Source organism: Myotis yumanensis, unplaced genomic scaffold, assembly GCF_028538775.1.
Source record: "Myotis yumanensis isolate MYYU_CA2020_CCGP unplaced genomic scaffold, mMyoYum1.0.hap1 SCAF_12, whole genome shotgun sequence".
NCBI classification, from domain to species: domain Eukaryota; kingdom Metazoa; phylum Chordata; class Mammalia; order Chiroptera; family Vespertilionidae; genus Myotis; species Myotis yumanensis.
The window spans coordinates 15,380,127-15,400,878 of record NW_027223763.1 but is presented as its reverse complement, the minus strand read 5'-3'; the positions used below and the strand labels follow the sequence as shown (position 1 = coordinate 15,400,878).

General features: G+C 46.9%; 1 protein-coding gene and 1 long non-coding RNA gene across 6 annotated transcripts in view; one reads left to right on the top strand and one right to left on the bottom strand.

The window, feature by feature from the left end:
• Positions 1 to 102: 102 nt before the first annotated feature.
• The window catches only part of LOC139020832 (uncharacterized), a 126,708-nt gene continuing 106,058 nt past the window's right edge, over positions 103 to 20,752 (bottom strand). For 2 of the 5 annotated variants that reach the window (XR_011473365.1, XR_011473368.1), the window contains exon 7: positions 12,374 to 16,324. This is a non-coding gene — a long non-coding RNA (uncharacterized lncRNA). Of the gene's footprint in view, positions 164 to 5,599; positions 5,739 to 11,493; positions 11,696 to 12,373; positions 16,325 to 20,752 lie in introns of those variants that run through there. The other 3 variants (XR_011473369.1, XR_011473366.1, XR_011473367.1) reach the window with 3 other exon arrangements.
• Positions 9,318 to 20,752, top strand: part of GGTA1 (glycoprotein alpha-galactosyltransferase 1 (inactive)) — a 52,513-nt gene continuing 41,078 nt past the window's right edge. The window contains exon 1 of the mRNA XM_070430829.1: positions 9,318 to 9,530. The gene's annotated coding sequence lies outside the window, so the exon portion shown is untranslated. The remainder of the gene's footprint in view (positions 9,531 to 20,752) is intronic.

Genomic DNA, 20,752 nt, shown 5'->3' with positions numbered 1-20,752 from the left:
CAAGATGGGGGCCCTCTTTGTTAGAACTCAGGACTCTCTCTCTCTTTGCTGGGGCTGCCACTGCTAACTCTGGGCCGTCCTCCAGGCTGTGACGTTTGCCTTCAGAAACGGGATAGCTTGGGTCTTGCATGTGGGATGCCTCCAGAGAGCCAGGTGTGGGAGCCTGTGGGCATAATGGGAGTAAGATAGAAAGTGAGGCACCAGGGGAGCTAAGAATTTTATTTTATTTTATTTATTTCTAATGCCCAGAAGTTAGCTTTTTAAAGTTGTGTTTTTATTTTATTTTTGTATTTAATTTGAAAAACAGATTAAGACATTCTTCCTCATGGAACTAGAATCCAAAAGTAAAAAACAGATTATAGTGAAGGCATGCCCCAACCCCTCTCCTCCACCCAAGTGAATTACCTTTATGACCGTGTTAAAGGTTGGGAGAAGAATACTTTTACAACTGCTGGAATGTGAGTTTGGGTGGGTAGGCGAAATTTTATTTCAGCTGCTAGAATTCTTTGGCCCTGGGAGCACTGATAGTTTTTTTAAAAATGAACCCAACAACATTAAAAATACTTGGCTTTTCCCCTGTTTGTGCCCTTTCAAACTAGATATATATAAATGACAAAAGTGAAATATAATATCATTAGAAAACAAATGACTTTCAAGTGCAAAATTAAGTAAAAAGATAAGATATTTCCTTCCCTGGAAATGATTTTAACAGCTTCCCTTGGTTCAATAAAGGAGAAGTTGATGGGCCTCTAAGGAGCCAAGTCAGTTTCCTGTCTCCAGGCTTGTCAATTCCTCCCATCTTATCGATGGTCCAGCTGGAAGGAAAGCGATTCTCTGATGCGGTCCCAGATCAGAAAGCCTTTCCTCCCCTCCTCCCTCCCTCCCTCCTTTTCCTCTCCCTGCCTCTCCTTCCTACCCTCCTTTCCTCCCTCTTTTCCTTCCGTCCTTTCTGTCTCTCACTCTCTCCTTCCTTCCCTGCCTACTTTATTTCCTTCCCTTTGACTTGTGGACATAAAAATGTCCAAACCAGTAAAGAATTTTTATAAGATTTTATTTGAGCCAAACTACCCGGAAGCAACGTCTCAAATGCTCTGAAGAATGACAGTTTGCCATTTCTTCTTTGCATCTGAAATTAAGGAAGGGAACTAAGGAAGATTACATGAAGGTGGGAGAAAGCAGGGCGGGGACAGTGCTTGGTAAGGCAAAGGTAAATCTTTTACTAAAGAAGTTATAGGCCTGGGCGTGATTACCCACCATGACCAGCCCCTGGAGGAATTTATGATCAGGTCAGCCTGTGAAGCTACTTTCCGTAGAAAACCTTTTCGTCCACAGACTTCGGGTTTCTGTGGCAACTGACAGCAGGGGTAGGAGTAATCCCTTCAAACACAACCTCCATCATCTCCCCTCCCTTCTGTAGGAAGGACAAAAGGCCAACCCCTGGTCTTCCCCTCCAACAGCTCTCTGCTCTGACTCCAGCTTGGCTCCTCGAACCCCGGGCTGATGGCCAGTGCCTTTCCGTGGGGATCTCGTCTGTCCGGTCCTCTGTGCCTTTGCAGGGGCGGCTCCCCTGCCTGCTGCTCCCTCCCAGGGGCTCTCTGCTCATTCTCACTTCCTCCAAGACTCAGCTCTTACACTCACCTCCTGCTTTCCCTGGCTCACTCTGCCTCTTCTGGTGGCTACTTTAAAACACCTTCCCACACCCTGGTATGGGAAGCATCATCCTGTGGACGTGGTGGGGCACATGCTCGGGCTTCAGGCTCAGACCTGCAGAAGGCAGCCGATCAATGTTTCTCTCTCACATTGATGTTTTGTGTGTTTTTTTTCCTCTCTCCCTCTCTCCCTCACCCTTCCTTTCTCTCTCTAAAATCAATATAAGACATATTAAAAACAAACAAATAAATAAAACACCTTCCCACTCTGGACCTGGGAGTTTCCTCTAGACCGGGGAGTTTCCTCACGTGGAAGAATTGAGAATGAATGAAACCCAGCTCGGAAAATTCCTAGTTTGTGATTTTAAGAAAGTCACTCCCCCATCTGAATCTCAGTTCCTCATCTGTAAATGGAGGAATGTGACTGGCCATCTCCGGGGCCTTCAGAGCAGGGCTCAAATTTCCCTGACCTGGTATTTCGTGAGAAGGGCTCAGCGAACTCTGGAAACCTTGCCTCCCCGCCCCCCCACCCCACCCCAACCTCCACCCTAGCCCACTCTTGTTGATATTTCTCTTTCCAAGGCCTCAAGGAGGCAACTTTCCGTGCCAAGAACCTTCTAGATTTGTCTTCCAAACGCTGCCTGCCAGAAGTCACCTCAGCTCAGTGTTTCTGACAAGGAGAATCTGAGGAAGAAACGGACACTGGTCGGAGAGGAGGACAGGGGCAGAGGATGGAGCTAGCTCACTGCCTAGAGGAGGCAGGTGTACAAGGACTCTTGTTATGTGTTCTTCATCCGTCTATGCACCCATTTCTCCATTTGGCCAACACACGTACGTTGCATGTCTCGTGTGCCAGGCATGTGCTGCGGGTGGAATGTGACAAGACAGATGTGGCAATTGTCTTTTAAGGCATGTTGCTAGACAAAAAGTTATGTCCAAACAGTTATGAAAAGTGCCATGAAGGGGACATACAGGGACCCTGCCCAGGAGCATTTCAGCCAGGACTTGAGTCAGATGTGAAAACTGAAAAATAGTTGTTTTTCCTATGTGTTTGTAGGAGTCCCTATCTGTTCCAGATATCGATCCTTAGTTAGTTCTCTAGGTTGCACATACCTTCTCCCAATCTCTGGTTTGTCCATTAATTTATTGCAATTTCTTTCCTATATGTTTTGCATTTTTATGTAGTTAAAATGTATCTATATTTTTCTTTATGGTCAATGCTGTGTGTGCATTTAAATAAACCCTTAGTTTTTCAGAGGCAATAATATTTTTCTCTGAAATTTTAAAATATTGTCTTTGTCTTTGGTCATTTTACCCATCTATTACGTGTGTGTGTGTGTGTGCGCGCGTGTGTATTAGGAATTTAATCTTATTTTACTTTTTGTGTGAATAGTCAATTTCCCAGAAACACCTTTTTAAAAATCGTAGGAAAGTTCAAGTAACATAAAATCTACATTTGCAGTGGTTGAGCCATTTTTAAGGACACAGTTCCGTGGCAACTAGTTCACTCATAGCTGTGCAGCCATCACCACTATCTAGTTTCAGAGTGTTATTCATCACCCCAAAAGGAAACCCTCACTCCCTCTCTCCCTCCCCAGCCCCTGGCAACTACTTATCCACTTCCTGTCTCTGTGAATTTGCCTATTTGGGATCTTTCATATGAATCGAATCATAATATATGGCCTTTTGTGTCTGGCATCTTTCACTTAGCATAACGTTTTCAAGGTTCATCCATGTTGCAGCATGTGTCAACGTGTCAGTATTTCATTCCTTTTATGGCAAATAATATTGCATTGTGTGGATGTATCTCATCTCGTGTACCCATTCATCAGTTCATGAACATTTGGGTTGGTGCTATTTTTTACTATTGCAATAGAGATCCCATGAACAAGTATTTGTGTGCACAATCCTTTGGGGTCCAGCATCACTTGCTGAATAGTGTTCTGATCTGCAATCCCACCTCTGTCCATCCTGACTTTCCACAGAGGTGTGGGGCTCTTCCTAGGCTCCACGCTCTATTGCACTGGCCTAATCATCCATCAGGGCACTACCAGTATACTGCAGATTCATCGTTAGAGCCGCACGGGACGTCTTGAGAGCTGGTGAGCAAATGCCCAGTCTCCTCTGCTTTGTGGTAATTGTCCTGATTCAATTTGGCCCTTTGCTCTTCCCTATGAATTTTAGGAGCAGCTCATCAAGTTCCACAAAAACTCTGTTGGGCTTTGAAGTTTTAGGTTGATTTCAGGAGAATTGCTTTTTTATTTTTTAATTCATTCATTTTATTGACCATGTAGTTTTAGTTTTAAACAAGTTATATCTGTACTCTATGAAGCCACTCAGTTTATATCATAGTTTACATAGTTTACACACTGGCTAGAGCTAAGAATTGCTATTTTTATGATGTTGAAGCTTTCTAGCGTGCTCTCACACACACATACACACACTCACACAACACACACACACTCACACTACACACACTCACACACACTCTCACACTCACACACACACACACACTCACACACACACTCTCACACTCACACAACACACACACACACACTCTCTCACTCTCACACACACACACTCACACACACTCACACACACACTCTCACACTCACACTCACACACACACTCACACACTCACACACACACTCACACACTCACACTCACACTCACACACACTCACACACACACTCACACACACTCTCACACACACACACACACACTCACACACACACTCATACACTCACACTCACACTCACACTCACACAGGTGTTTTTCCTCCACCAAGACTTTTGCACATGACTCTGCTTGGGTTGCTCTCCCTCAACTCTTCACCTAGGGAACTACTCCTTCCCATCTCAGGGTCCTCTGCACCTGCATTTCCATTGTCCTGAGATCATTAGTTAGTTGGTTCTGTTATCGTCACACTTAGCTAGTTAATATTAATAGAGGAAGAGAGCAAAGGGAAGTCAGACATTGTAAGCCTGGTCACCTGGAAGCTTCACCAGGGATTAGCACCCTCCCTTCCCCCTCCCGGTAATGGACTGTTGGGGGGAGAAGGGAGAGTAGGCGGATGCGCAGAAGTTGGGGTGTCGCAGAGGAGGAGCTTGCCTGTCAGTCTATCCTGGGAACAATGAATTGGCTAGGGGTGCATCCCATCAGAAGCCTGGGAAATCTTGGAAAGTTAATTGGTTAGTTTGAAGAAGCTCCTGGTTAAAAGCCTAGACAAGGAGTTCTCGTTCCTTTCTCTCTCTCTCTCTCTCTCTCTCTCTCTCTCTCCCTCTCTCTCTCTCTCTTTCTCCCCCCCGCCCCCCCGACCCATGCACTCACCCAAGCATTCACATATTCTCTCTCTCTCCTTAGCAGCTGCATGGCCCATGGCTGTAAAGACTCCACACACAGGAAGCTGGACTAGACTGGACTTTAAAATAGAGCAGAGACGATAGCAGTGGCTGAAGACATGGTGGGATTTTTCCATGGCGGGATGGAGAGAAATGGGACATTGGAAACCCAGAGGTTTATTTCCACCCAAATAAATATTACTCATCCTCCCATGCCAGTCTCAGGAAATTCTTTTCCTCTGGATATCACAAGAACTCCACTTCCGCCCTAGATGGTTTGGCTCAGTGGATAGAGTGTCAGCCTGCGGACTGAAGGGTCCCGGGTTTGATTCCTGTAGGGGCACATGCCTGGGTTGTGGGCTCAATCCCCAATAGGGGGCGTGCAGGAGGCAACCAATCAATGATTCTCATCATTGATGTTTCTATCTCTCTCTTCCTCTCTGAAATTAATAAAAATAAAATAAAATTAAAACACACACACACACACACACACAAACATCACCACCAAAACATTAAAAAAATGTTTGTTTAAAAAAAAAAAGAACTCCATTTCCACCGATAACAGTTCTTAGTTTAATGCCTGAGCTGCAGGCTCCTCCAGGGCTATGACGCTATCTCGCTTGTTGGCTTTTGTGTCCTCAGCTTGAAGAATAGGGCTGACAGGTAGCAGGATCCCAATAAATATTTGTTAAAAGAATGGAGGAGGTACAGGGAGGAAGGTCTTCTGGCCGGAACACTTTGGCCATACCTAGAGAGACAGTAAACAAAGTTACTTACCTTGGCATGCCTTGGCTTTCTTTCCTGAGAAGTGGGGATGTGATTAGGGTGTGCTGAGGACTAAGGTGAGCTCTGGTACATGTGAAACATTGGAACAAAGTCTGCCCAGTGGTCAAAGCTACCTGTGTTCACTGACCTGCCTTCCCACTCCACAAATATTCAGCCTCACACTCTAGTTGGCTCCAAAGTCTTTCCACCATCAGTTATCTCATTCTGATTTTACTTCTCCCACATAGTCATCTTATCCCCATTTTGCTTTATAGGTAAACTAGAGGCCTGTTGCAGGAAGAGATTCATGCAATAGGCCTTCCCTTCCCTTGGCTGCTGGCACCAGTTTGCCTCTGGCACCTGGGACCCAGGCCTTTGCTCTGGCTGGGCTCCAGCCGGAGCCGGCCCCGGAGCTGTCAGGCTTCACTGCTCCGGCCCCGGGGTCGTCCAGCTTCGCTCCACCACTTGGAGCCTGTGTATGCAAATTAACCGCCATCTTTGTTGGGTTAATTTGCATACTCTCCTGATTGGCTGGTCAGCGTAGCGAAGTTATGGTCAATTTACATGTCTGTCTATTATTAGGTAAGATGAGTCTCAGAAGAGAAGAATAACATATCTAAGGCTTTAAGCCAGCCGTTCTCAACCTGTGGGTCGAGACCCCTTTGGGGGTCGAACGACCCTTTCACAGGGGTCGCCTAAGACCATCGGAAAACACATATATAATTACATATTGTTTTGTGATTACTCACTATGCTTTAATTATGTTCAATTTGTAACAATGAAAATACATCCTGCATATCAGATATTTACATTATGATTCATAACAGTAGCAAAATTACAGTTATGAAGTAGCAACGAAAATAATTTTATGGTTGGGGGTCACCACAACATGAGGAACTGCACTAAAGGGTCGCAGCATTAGGAAGGTTGAGAACCACTGCTGTAAGCCTTTAATTACTGACACCAAACCCAATGTATATAATCTTTAAGGTGTTTTCTAGTTCACTCAGTCAATAGAATTGCTAGTTAGATTTTGAGAACGATATGGCTCCTCTCAAAACAAAACAAGTCCAGACCCAGTGTTGACTTAAATTATTTTTATTTTATTGTTACTGAAATAGATATAAACCTAAAATTAAGCATGAAGTCCTGTCACTCACAATTCTATAAACCAGCCATAAAGCCAAAACACATCCTCTAATACAAACATAACCACAAAACCAATAAAATCCAAATTAGCAACATCAAACTAATGTGACTGACCATATGTTGCTGAAATCAAGACCATGACATCAGGTTTAATGGGAGCAGAGTAATGTCTTTACATGTTTTATGTTTCCTGTGTCATCATATTTGATTTTGATCATGATGAGTAACTTGAGCCACTGTCAGTCATTTTTTCTTTTTTTTTTTTATCCTCACGGGGGGTGGGGGGGGGCGGGGAAGAGAGAGAGAGAGAGAGAGAGAGAGAGAGAGAGGGATCATTGATCAGTAGTCCAAACCTGCAGGCAACCTTTTGGTGCATGCGATACACTCTGGCTGGGCAGTCATTGTTTTCTTAAAAAACACACACCAAAACAAAAGAACTCATTTATAATTCAGTTTGATGTGCTGAGCAATTTAAACAATACATTCTCAAATGCGATGATGAAAAGCGGAGATAATGCACTTACTATGACATCGCTCAGTGCATATTTACTATGATACTCACCACTAATGAACTATTACAGTTGTGTTCACCAAAGACAATAAAGGCACGACTTACGCTCTAGCAAAGGACCCATTGTGCTCGCTGTTATGGCATTCCTCATTCCAGAGGCGCTATGTGGGCCTGATGATTCCATTCTCCCACCTCCGTCCTCCATTGCACCATCAGGGAACCTCACTCTCCCAAGCCCCAAGAGGACACCTGGCCCCCGCGGGCCTCCGTGCATCCTTCAAGTGTTCGACCATTTCCTTTCTTTTCTTGTTAGCATGAAACAACACAAATTAGTGCGGATGGAAAAGGGGCCACATGCTAAACCCGACAAGCTCAGGGGAGGTCTGCATGGGGGCCTTACAAACTCAGAGACCTAAAGTAACCACATAGGATGGTCTGAAAGTAAAACTTTCTAACTAAAAGCAGTGCATGGTGGGTAGTCATGTCCTAGGCCTGTATTTTTCCCTAATAAAGGTCAATCTTCACCCTAACTGAGCCTGCCTTTTTTTTTTTTGCATCTAAGATGATAACAGTAACTTTGGAATATCAAAGTAATTCCCTTGCTCCCCAACCGCACCTCTACCCCTCAAAACACTACCACCTCACCAGAGCAGAGACCACAAATCTCCTCATTGTTATTATCATGTTAATTGCTAACTGTTCATGAACCTATATCTGCCTGTGTAAAGAAAGTATGTTTTACTTTTATCCAATCCCAGAGATGTTCCCCACTTTGCTTTCTCCACTCTCCCTAATCTATCACCAGTGAATTTTACGTAACCCCTTTAACTCTTCCTTTGACTGTTTATGTATAAAATAAGGTGCAAAACTGCCATTTTCCAGACCATTTTCGCAATCTGTTGAGAGTTTGCTTCCCCAGCAATTGTTCTCGGCTCAAATAAACTCATAAAAATTCTTACAGGTTTGGATGTTTCTTAAGTTGACATTATTCATCAGGCCCATGCTCTGCTTCAACTTTTCCTGGTGTCAAATTACAGTCCCAATGCACTAAAATAGTGAAGAAGCTAATCTCCAAGTCTCTGAAATTAATGTTCACTGGAAATGATCCCGGCGAAAGGAAGTTTTGAATATCCACCAGTAAATAGAGGGTCCTGAGCCCCAGGCTGGGACTGAGATGACTTGTCCTTCCAGCTAAGGGAGGGCAGTCGGATGCGCCTACATCTACTTGCCAGAAGTGAATGGCTGTCACACGGCACAGAAGCACCCACTCTGAAATATATGTATTTTGTTCCCTTCGAAACAATTCTTGTGGAGAACCCCGTTAGAGAAACTCTGGGCTCCAAGATCACTAAGACTGCGAGCAAGCAGCGGCAGGCCCGCTAGGTGCCCGGGGAAAAGCCCCTCACTTCCGGAGCTCAGGACTCGGGGGCCCCGGCTCGGAGCGCTCGAGCCCGCCTGTCGCGGTCGGCCTGTGCGCGCTTCCTTCCCCAGGAAACAATGGTGGCTCGGACCTCCCAGGCTCTCCGCTTCCCCTGAGGGTGGCGGTGCGTCAGGGCGCGGAGGCCGCTCCTCGCAGAGCAGAGTGACAACAGACCCCACCCCACCCTCTGACTCCCACCTCCACCCCCACCCCACCCCCACCTCCACCACGTGCCGGCCCGAGGGGGCAGAGGCCCAGCCACCGTCACCGTCTTTTTTTTTTTTTTTTTTTTTGCTGGTTTCAGGCTTTTTTCTGCCTGAGTGAAATGAAACAAACACCCTCTCTGCAGCCAGGCCATCAGACTCGCACGCACCGGCAAAGGAGCCGTGGCGTGGTCGGCAGCTCTGCTGTCTGTGTCCGGGGCGGGACCCGCTTTGCATAAATAGCCTCGGGCGGTGCCGAGCGGGGACTGCGCCGCTCGCTGCCGAGAGCTCCCCGCTCCTTCGCGCCCCGGCCCGTTGCGCGCAGCCCGCTGCCTTGGAGGAGAGCGTCCTGCGTGTGGCCGGAGCGCAGGCGGCACCCCCGCCGGGCTCGGGCGGAGGCGGCCCGGCCGCTGTTCCGACAGCCGAGGGCGCCGCCGCGCCCGGGAGCCGAGGCGTGGTCCCTCTCCAAGCGCGCCCAGTTCTGCGGATCAGGTGGGTCCCACGGGGCGCCGCCCGAGCCTCCCCGCGGCCGCGAGCGGGGCCAGGCCCGGGGCTGCGGGCTGGGGCGCGAGCGGGGTGGGGAGAGGAGAAGGGCCACCGCTCCGGCCCTGCCCGGTTTCTGCCTTGACTGTGTCCCTGCTTTTGTTCTCGTCGCTGCCTTCCAAACCGGACCCCGTCGCTGTCCTCATCCGGTCCCTGTCGCTGCCTCTGCCCAGCCTTCCAGACCGGGGCCTCAGGGACTGGGGGCCGAGGTGTCCGCACCGGGTCCGCGGGGAGGGGGCGGGAGAGGGGAGGCTCGGGGGCATGGGCAGGACCGCCGAGGAAGTCTCTAAAGCAGTGAGGGGTCTGTCCCCGTCTCTGGGGCAGGAAGGAGACATGGCTTTTGCCCAGGACTGGATGGGAAGAGGATAGCTCCGGGTGGTAGGGTGAGGGGCGCACGATCTCCGGAGCGCAGGGGCGCAGGGGCGCAGGGGAGGAGGTGAGAGCTCGCAGAGCCCAGCACCAAGCCAAAACCCCGGCATGCGGAAAGTTTCAGACTTTGTAACTTTGGCAGCGAAGGGCCTACTGCATTTGGGGTGATGGGAGGTGAAAGGGCCCCTTCAACTCTTCAAGTAACCCCGTTCTCACCCGAAAGGGACACCACCCCACGTTTGAAAATGGCAGAAAAACAGCTAAACAGAATGATTGCACAAACTCTTGAAAGGCGTCCAAGAAAGAGTAAAGTGGAAAAAAATGTCAGGCGTGGGCAAAGAAGAACAACTTGAGATTCCCCAATCTTCCGGCAGGGAGGGAGGGAGGGAGGAGGACCGTGCGAGGTGTCAATGCCACTCTAACCCGCAGGAAGGAACCCAGACCCAGGCGGCTGCTTTTGTGGCTTCCCTTGTCCTTTGCCCTTCTTTGGCTCCTGAGTAGGCAGGCGCCTGTTGTCTTCTTCATTCACCTGGAAATAGGTGTGTTTCAGGAGGCAGGAGATGCAGGAGGAGCCCTCCTTGCTGCCTCCTAGCTGGGAGATGCTTTTCCAGACACAGCCTCAGTTTCCACAACTCGGAAAAAGGAATATTGCTCTGAGTGAGGAAAGGCCAAGTGTGGAGGGGCGCCTGTGGGGGAGAGCGTAATAGGAGAGGGGTTTTCTTTTCCTCTTCTGTGCTTCCTTGGCTATGCTGAGCCTTGCTTGGAGTTATCTCTGGGTGTACCTTGCCGCCCCCACCAGATGGGGGGCAGGTGCAAACCCCAGTTATTGTTCCAAGTAACAGGTGTTTAATGATGGAATAAGACAGGGTGGAAACAGGGAGAGAGTCTCTAGGGTTTACGGGTCCAGGAGATTTCAATTTGTGTTTCTAGGATCCTGGCTCAAGGACCAATACGGTGGGGGAGGGGAGCCCTGGGGGCAAGGCTCTGGCTTCCCTTCCTTAGATTGGGAAACCCCAGAGGCTGTTTTTGATATCAAATTCCTCAGATCCAGCTTGGATAAACTGAGTCAAGAGGTGTGCAAAGTGATTTGGGCAAGATCCTCCAGTAGCTAGACGGTATCTCCTAACTTGTAGGCGAGAAAGTACCTTTCCCTGGCCACTGTGGCTCTAAGCCAGGGGTTCTCAACCTGTGGGTCGCGACCATCGGAAAACACATATAGCATATCAGATATTTATTTACATTACGATTCATAACAGTAGCAAAATTACAGTTATGAAGTAGCATGAAAATAATTTTATGGTTGGGGGTCACCACAACATGAGGAACTGTATTAAAAGGTCGAGGCATTAGGAAGGTTGAGAACCACTGCTAAGCAGTCATTTCTCCAGCTCTTAGCACCACCTCACTTATCCCCTAACTCAGGGGTCCTCAAACTTTTTAAACAGGGGGCCAGTTCACTGTCCCTCAGACCGTTGGAGGGCCGGACTATAGTTTAAAAAAAAAACTATGAACAAATTCTTATGCACACTGCACATATCTTATTTTGAAGTAAAAAACAAAACAGGAACAAATACAATATTTGTATTTGCATGTGGCCCGAGGGCTGTAGTTTGAGGACCCCTGCCCTAACTCCAGGGCCTGAGGGCTGCCTCCTAACCCTTCTGGGAGAAGAAGCCAGTGAATCTCATCTTCCAAGCTTTTCCAGGACTTTACGGGGACCTTCATATGTGAGTTGGTTTCATAGGCTGAGGTAAAAAAATAAAAAAGACTTAGGTTCCCCAGGAGCTAGTCAGCACACTGCCCCGTCTTAGCCCAGCCCAGGAGGGTAGGGTAGATATCACGAACCCATTTCACAGTTTAGGAAGAGAAGGTTCACTCATGGGTGTTCAGCTCTTAAATTGCAGCTGAGTTTGAAGGCAGGCTCTGTCTGCTTCTAAGGCGTGTGCCCTTCCATTAAGTCATCTCTTATGATGGCTAGAAAATGGCTAATGGACAGATGTTATCAAAATGGAGACAAGGGTGCAAGAAGAGTGGCTGAAAGGGGGCAGCATTAAGTGGGGGGACTGGGCACTTATCTAGGTGCATTCATAGTATAAATATAATTGTATTTGAAATGAATGCTTTCTACCCTTCATTTTTATTTTAGTGTTTATTTTACAGATATTTTAAAAGTATTTTGCCCTGGCTGGATAACTCGTAGCTCATTCGGTTAGCGTATTGTCCCATATGGACCCTCCCTCCGCCCCCCCCCCCCCCCCCGCCCCCCGTCAGAGCATATATAAGAATCAACCAATGAATGCATAAATAAGTGGAACAACAAATTCTCCCTTCCTCTCTCAGATCACTCAATCAATAAAGTTTTTTAAAAGTATTTTATTTTTCTACTTTTTAAAGTGTAATTTATATACAATAAAATCCACACATCTGAAGTGTTTACAAGTTTTGACAGTTGTTTACACCTTTGTAACCACCACCCAAAATAAGATAAAATATTACATCACCCTAGAAAGTTCCCATTTTCAATTGATTTTCCCTCCGCCCTTCTAGGTAACCACTTTCTGATTTTCTCACCACTGATTAGTTTTGCCTCTTCTTGGGCTTCATGTAAATGGAATCATACTGTATGTCTCACATCTGGCTCATTTCACTGGACAAAGTGTCTTTTAAATTTGTCTGTGTTGTTGGGTATATGAGTAATTGGTTTCTTTTGGTTGCTGAGTAGTATTCTATTGTTTGGTTGTACCATAATTCGCTTACTTAATCTCTTATTAATGGACATTTCGGCTATTCTCAATCTGTACTGTTATTTCTTATAGAATTCTTTTGTGGACATTTGCTTTTTCCTAGTAGTAAAATTGTTGAGTCACAAGGTATACCATTTTACATGCCATAGCACTGTATGTGTGATTATTCCACATTCTTGACAAGAATTGGTATTGTCAGTCTTTTTTATTTTGACTGGGAGGTGGTATCTTTACCTTTTGTTTCATGATGGATTTTTAAGAGTTCTTGGAGAAGACAACATGAGCAGGGAGCAGAATATGAAATAAGATGATGGTGTGGAGGCTGCTAGGAGCCATGACCTGGGAGAGAAGCAATTAAATGATGGTTGGAACTCTGATTTTAGGAATAGGAATTTCTGGCTTAGGAGAGCTCTCTATATTACCTGAGATTTAAAGACCTGGTATTTGTACCCTGTAAACTAGGCAATTTCATCCAGCTTACGGCTTTAAATGCTACCTCTCTAACAGTCATCTTTATCTCCAGTTTAGATCTGTTTGGGGCCCTCAACTCATTGTTTAACAGCCGTTTGTGCATATCTCTTCTTGAATGCTCAAAGGCACTCGAAACTCGGCAAGTCTGAAACAGAATTCATTATCTTGTGTTGCCCTCTGTCACTGGATAAATAATGGAACCACTAGCTGAGAGACTAGTAAATAGAAATGTTTGAGGTGGGGAGATAATGAATTTAGTCCCAGGCTAAATTGTGCTGAGCAGTCCAGGAAGATGAGGACTGGAAAATGCATTGAGCAATTTGGAGATTACTGAAGTAAATACTGAGAGCAGTTTCAGTGGAATGTGGGGCAGGCAAGCTAGATTGTTGATAGGTGAGAGAGAAAAAAGTAGAGATGGTAAGTATATTCAACTCTTTCCAGAAGGTCAGGAGAAAGATCCAGCCATAGCTGTAGGAAAACAGGATGAAGGAGATAATTTCAGATGGAAAAGACAAGTGAGATATGGGCTCAGGGGGAAGATTCAGTGCAGGAGAGGGAAGGGATGGACAATAGAGCAATAGAGGAGCAGGAGGGAATGAAGAGGGTTGGCTCTGAAAGGAGGATGGATGTCCCCACCTCTGAGATTAGATGTGAATGAATGAAGATGAGAAAGCTCATCAAAATTCCCTGTTGACTCTCCATATGCACAACTAATCATGACATGTAAGGTTCTTCACCATCTGCTCCCTTATCTCACATATAAAGTGTGTATCAGTTAGCTTAGTGCAGCTATGCTGCATAACAACTAACCACCCAAGTCTTAACTTGTGACCACAGAGGTTTACTCATGGTTCACATTACATGACAGCTGTAGGGCAGTTGCAGCTGCATGGTTTCTGTGGCTGTGCTCCAGGTGCCAGCCAGACAGAAGATCTGCTCCATTTGTCTTCTCATCACAGGATCCAAGCTGAAGGAGCTATTTGTTATTTTTGTGGTGAGAGGTGGAAGAAGGAGGAGGTGATGTGATACCTCTTAAAGCCTTCACTCTGTACTGGCAGACTGCCACATTTACCCATATTCCATTGGTCAAAGCCAGTCATTTGACCAAGTCCAAAAATCAATGGGTCAGAGGTATATACTCTGCTTGTTGGCAGGGAATGGTACCTGGAAGCCATAATCCAGTTGACCACATAGATTTGTTAATAACTCGCTGATATAGATCCCCACTTATCTAAAGGAATCCCCATCACAGCCTAGGCTTTGGCACAATTGTTCCCGTTTCCACAAGCATGGCAATGTCCTTTCAAGTCTCTATATCTTTGCACACATGGATCCTTTGTCTGGGAGTCATCCCCCTACCTTGCCTTCCTGCATCTAAGTCATAAAATCTATGACCTAGTTCAGTTAATCCTACCTCTTTACCAACTCTTTAAATCGTTCTTTCATTTCCATCCCCACTGTTCCTGCTCAGGTGAGGTGCACCCCTCTCCAGCCTGGATCTCCGCTCTATGCCCTCTCTCCACTCCAGTCTTATGTCTTCTAGTACATCTTGTCACCTAAGTCTTCTTTCCAGACATCAATTGGGTTTTTCAGTCTTTCCAAGCCTCCCCCTGACCTCAGGATAAAACATATATTCTGATAGGTGACAGTCAAGGTCCTGAATGAGCTGTTCTCTACACTTCTCATCACCCTCATCACCTCACTCCTTAGAATTTCTGCTCCAGCCTCAGGGAACTACTATCATTCATGTTTTATGCCTCTGGGCTTTCCTCTCTGTGCTTGGAATGCCCTCCCCATCTCCTCCCCAAACCCACCTGCAGATTCCTGTTCATCTTTCAAGACCCAGCTTCATCATCATCTTCTTTGTGGAAACCAATCTCTTCATCCTGCCTCCCATGAATTAGGTACTCCTCATGCTCCCCCCAGCTCCCTGGGCATCTTCCAACACACTTCCCCAGTTATATTCTGTTGGGTGTCATGGAGCTGCTGGAGCAGCGGGCACACTGTTTGGGACCACTCCTTACTTGACCCACTGTGGTGAGTAAGTGTGGCTCTGGAGGCCTGCTGCCTGAGTTAGCATCCCTAATGACTATCGGGACGTGGGGCAGGGCCCCTCACATGTAGCCCAGGCTGAAAGGGCTGCTGACAGGAGCCTTCCTTCCTCTCTGAGAGAGGGAGTCCAGGTGAGTTTGTTCAGGAAGTCAAAGAGTGATGTATGTCTGGTCCATGGACTGAAAGCAAAGGGGTTATCATCTAGTATATTCAATCCAGAATTATTTCTAAAAGCACTTCAGTTTGGAGTTGTGGGGCTGGGTGAAAAGATTAAGAAACCAAAAAACCCAAAAAACCCTTATAGACAGCAGTATGGTGATTACCAGAGGGGAAGAGGATGGGGGAAGTAGAGAGGGTAAAGGGGAGATAAATGGTGATGGAAGGAGACCGGACTTGGGGTGATGAACACACAATACAATATACAGATGATGTATTACAGAATTGTACATCTGGAACCTATATACTTTGGTTAATCAACGTCATCCTAATACATTCAGTAAAGCCCCCCAAATACTAATTTTTAAAAATGTCCTTCAGTTCTAAAAAAAGGAAGTAAAAATATGTCATCTAAATCTCCAGCTGAAGAGCTGATCTGTTCAGCTTGTCCAAGTCTAGGGTGGAGGCCAGAGAACTCGGCTGCATGCCATCCAGAACTGGCTGCGGGACGTGCCCAGATGAGCTCCTGGGGTCATTGCATTATTTTTATTGCCAGGGGGCATCTTATAAAGGAGAGGTGTTGGTGGCAGCAGGGTGGAGATCTGAGGCTTAGTGCTCACATTTGTGAGCACCCAGGGAGCCCCACGCAAGCATTTGCAAGGGAGCTGGGTGAAGGGCGTGTGCTTTCTGTGGTTCCCTGAAGCCCTGTGACCTTGGCAGATGTGAAAGGCGGGGAAAAGTGTGGAGCTGCCACTTGGGCTAGGTCCTCACTGGGAGAGGGAGTGACCTGAGACGGAGGAGGAGAGCTCAGAGAGAACACATCTGGGAAGTCAGAGGAAGAGAGGGTTTCTTGGTGCCTGTGGTCAGCATGGTTTAATGTTGTCATGTGGTTGGATGAGAGAATGGGCCCTGGGATAGATCAGCTGGTGGCTATGGGTTGACAGCAAGACCCTGGGGGAAACAGAAAAATAATGATAAGATTATTAACATTAGAGTTCTCTGCACTAGTGGGCAGTTTAAAAGGTGAGATCATAGATCTGTCTTGCTTGAGCCTCACAAAAACCCCATGAGGTCTGTAAATTGAGAGTTATTTTACATATGGCGAAACTGAGGCTTCAAGTTTTAATGTTTTGGCCAAAGTCTTTCAAGAATGAAGTGGCAGAACTGAGGCAGGAGAGCCCTGTCCTGACTCCAACCATTGTGTGGTTTGGAGACTCGGGTGAGGTGCAAGGGGTGGGGGATGGTTTCAAAGGTAGAGGCAGCTTCAGAGAAAGATGCTTGGATACAGATCCATGCCCAGCCCAGGAGAGGGCCCTGCCTGGCGCTGCTCGGACAGGATTCAGTCAGCGAGAGCACAAAGCAGCAGCCGGAAGAGGCTGCGGAGAGAGGGGCTGGGACTTGTGATTCGTTAATACAGCTAATAAATGTTTCAATTCCTTCCCGGTCTGGGCGCTCTTGTCTTCAGGAGCCTTGCTTTAAGTGCCCGGATGTGGCCCCTCGTAGGGTGGGACACTGAAAAGAGCTCTGAGCTGAAAGTGAGCTGATCTTGTCTCACCCCGTGCTGGTGCTGCCAGCGATGGGAACTGTTGCAGCCTCAGTTTCCCTGCCAGCAAAATGGCACGAGGCTGTGATCTAGCGAACTTCTCTCTGAGCAACACCTGCTATTAGACAACAAGTCCAATCCTGTAGGAAATGAACACTGAAACTAAAAGCCTACAAGGAGAAGCAGCTGTTGTGCCTGGAGGGATCCCACAGTTTTGGCCCCCACTTGCCGGTTTGGGCACCTGTTCCAGAGATTCATGTCTGAATCCGATATTTATTCAACATTCACCAAGCCACCATCATACATTCACTCACTTATTAACATGCCCAGAATTTATTGAGCACCTGCTATATGCCGCGCTAGAGACCGGAGACACAGCAGTGGACTCAGTCCCTGCCCATCCAGGGGCTAGGATTTAGCTTGGGAGATGGTCATGAAACAACCAATTGCACAGCTGGAGCCGTGAAGGACAAGGGCAGAGTGGGTGTTACAGGGGCCAGGCTTGTGGAGGTGGTGGTCAGGGAGAGCTTCCCTGAGGAAGTGACCCTTAAACAGAGTTAGAGGGTGAAGAGGGAAGTTTCAGGCAGAAAGAAGAGACGGAAAAACCTGTCATTCTGACATTCCCCTGGCTGTTCCAGAAGCCAGACGGCCCTGATGACTGGAGGGGCACCGAGAGGACACAGAGGAGGGAGCGAGCCTAGGGCGATGGGCCAGTTGCCCAGAGGGGTGACTTTGAGTTTGGCAGCATCTGCATGCAGAAGTGCAGCTGCCCTCTTCTCTCCTCCCTCAGGGAAACCACACGTCCTCAAGCAGCTGGCCAGCTGCCCCTGAGAGGAACTTGCTTGGCATCTGTGGGGAAAGATAAGACACTTCTCAGACTCAGGGGCAGGATTTTCTTTAAGGGGCAAATGCTCCCTGAGAGCAGGGACTGAGTCTGGGCTTGCTCTCCGTTGACTAATTCTGTGGTTGTCTATAGAGGAGACAGCCTGGTCTTAGTCAAGTTTCTGAACCGCTGACCCTTAATACTCTCATGGGGTCTTTTTTTTATAGCAAATTTTTACATGTTAGCCAGAGCTGCGCAAAGGAAAGGAGAACTACTATTCCTATGTGCAGATTTCACTGAGTGCTTAGGAAGGCATTCTGCAGCATGAAAATACTCAGGAAACGTTTGGGTTTGATATATGGAGCAGCAGATGAGAAGCTGTCCTGGTCAGAAATCATGGTCGCAAGCAACAGATGGAGATTCCAGCTCACTGAGGCAGAAGAGGCATGCATTGGAAGGATTTTCTGGTTGTTCACAGTATCCCTGGGACAGCAGGAGAACCAAGCTGGCCAGAACCACTAGAAGTCGGGCAGTAGACAGCTTGGTTAGGGGTTCGCACAGGAGCTAATTATAGCTCTTGCTGCCATGGAGCTCCTGCAACATTTCACCGGCATCCAGACCTTCGTACCACTTCCTTAGGTCACTCTCCTGCATTCCAGGCGCATCTGGGTTGCTCTGCTCTGGTGGTGGGAGGGGGCTCCTGGCACTAAGCTCAGCAGTCACGAAGTCCACCAAAGCCACCAGAGATGGGGGAGCCCGTAGTGCCACAGGATCCTGCAGGTGTAAAGAGCGTCCCAGAGCTGCAGTGCAGGAAGGAAGTCTGGGGACCTCTCGGAGCGGCAGCCTAGTCTTGGTCAAGTTATTAAACCGTTCAACCTCAATAGTCTCATGTGTAAAATGGGTTGGTGTGGATTTTAGAAGTAATTTAACTGTCTCCTGCCTGACGTGTGGCACTATTAAATGGCACCACTGTTATCATTAGTAGTAGTGAAAATAATAACTTCACTCTGCTGCTAGGAGAACAGTTATGTCCTCAGAGGAAGGAAGCCCAATATGTGGCAATCTAGAGCAGTGGCTCTCAACCTTCCTAATGCCGCGACCCTTTAATACAGTTCCTCATGTTATGGTGACCCCCAACCATAAAATTATTTTCGTTGCTACTTCATAACTGTAATTTTGCTACTGTTATGAATCCTAATGTAAATATCTGATATGCAGGATGTATTTTCATTGTTACAAATTGAACATAATTAAAGCATAGTGATTAATCACAAAAACAATATGTAATTATATATGTGTTTTCCGATGGTCTTAGGCGACCCCTGTGAAAGGGTCGTTTGACCCCCAAAGGGGTCAAGACCCACAGGTTGAGAACCGCTGATCTAGAGGAATTCAGAGGGGACCATACACATTTATAAAGAGATTCTCTTTAGCATCCCTTTAAATCTCCTCTGGATACTCACAATAGGATTTAATTGATCAGAAATAAATACATGAATGAACCACCATTTTATAGACCTTGATAAATAGTGTTGAAGAGATTCTTTGGTAGGAAAAGACAGGCCTGTTTAGAGATCCCAGATTTGCTTCCTCATGGTGGAAGCCTTAAAAAAGGAAGAGGAAAGTTCACACCTACGTGACAGGAGGCTCCTTGTACCCCGCCCCCCACCCCCCCACACACACATCTCACACCCTCTCGTTGGAAGAGCACAGACTGCTATAAACACGGGGCCTGGGTTCATGCTGGAGGCCCGCTGTGCTGCTCCACGGTTCATGATCGACTCTTTGAAAAATGAAAGGTGGTAGTTGTCACATTTCGTAATATAAGTATTTCCACCATAACCAATCTCGAGCTGCTGCTGCCTGAGGAACCAGGAACATACTGTTATTGTCCTCTCTGCCTAGATGCAATTGAGTTCAGTGACCTCAAGAGTTTACCGTGTCATAAAACTATTAGGAAGCAATGAGTTTTGATGATTACCTTTGTTCTTAATAGAATTCATTTAGCTGTAAGTTTATATAACTTAATTTTTAATAATGGCTGTGTGAGTTTATATAATTTAATTTTTAATAATGGCTGTGTTTAACAACCTGCTTGCCAAATTCCTAAAAATTTGACAATTGGCCCTTGCAAGCCAGCATGAGCCAACTCCAGCACGCTACCAGGTTGCAAGGTCCTTGGGGACCCCGGAGAGAAACCAGCACAAATAGGCCATCCCCAAACTGCAGTGCCCTCACCTCACCGCTGTCACTGTAGCATGTCTGTGTCTTTTATTTGCTTTATAACCCCTTTCACCACCTAAAATTATTTCCTTATTGAATGATTTGTTAAATTTTAATGTTATTTATTTGCCAACTAGAATGCAAGCTCTAGTGAGAACAGAGTACTTCCCTGTTTGGTTCACCACTGAACACTTATGCATACAATAGGCCCTCAGTATCCTTTGGTTGACCCAGTGAATGGAGGTAGGGCAAGGAGCCTTCAAGGGTTCAAATCCTGCCTCTGCTCTAAAGTACACTTGCTTTGAGCCTTTTTCTTCATCTGTAAAAGGGTTTGAGCAGAGACCCCCAGCGTTCCCTTCAGCTATAAAACGTCTCTATATCTGATAAAGACCCTTCTATGCAGCATGGCCAAACAGATCCTCCCCTGAGCACCTTCGAGGGTCGGAGCTAGCACACTGGTTCTTAGGTTTTCCTCTTTTCCCCTTTTAACACAGTGCAGATGGCTTCCCTGAATGTGCCTGCCTATTCCCTGTGCAGCCTCTGGGCTATCTGAAGGAAAGCCAGGCTGCCCCAGCCTGTTCAGTGGCAGCAGATATTGGGAGGCCCAAGGCATTTGCCACTGGGTGACATGCTCTACCTTGAACAGAGAGCCCACTGGAGCCAAATGGGTGGCCCTAAAGGGCAGGACAATGTGTCTATGGGCAGCATGGTAGAAGGCCAGTCCTTTCCTCATTTCTTTATTCCTAGTGCTCCATGGACTGATACTTTGGTAAAATACAATAACAATGAA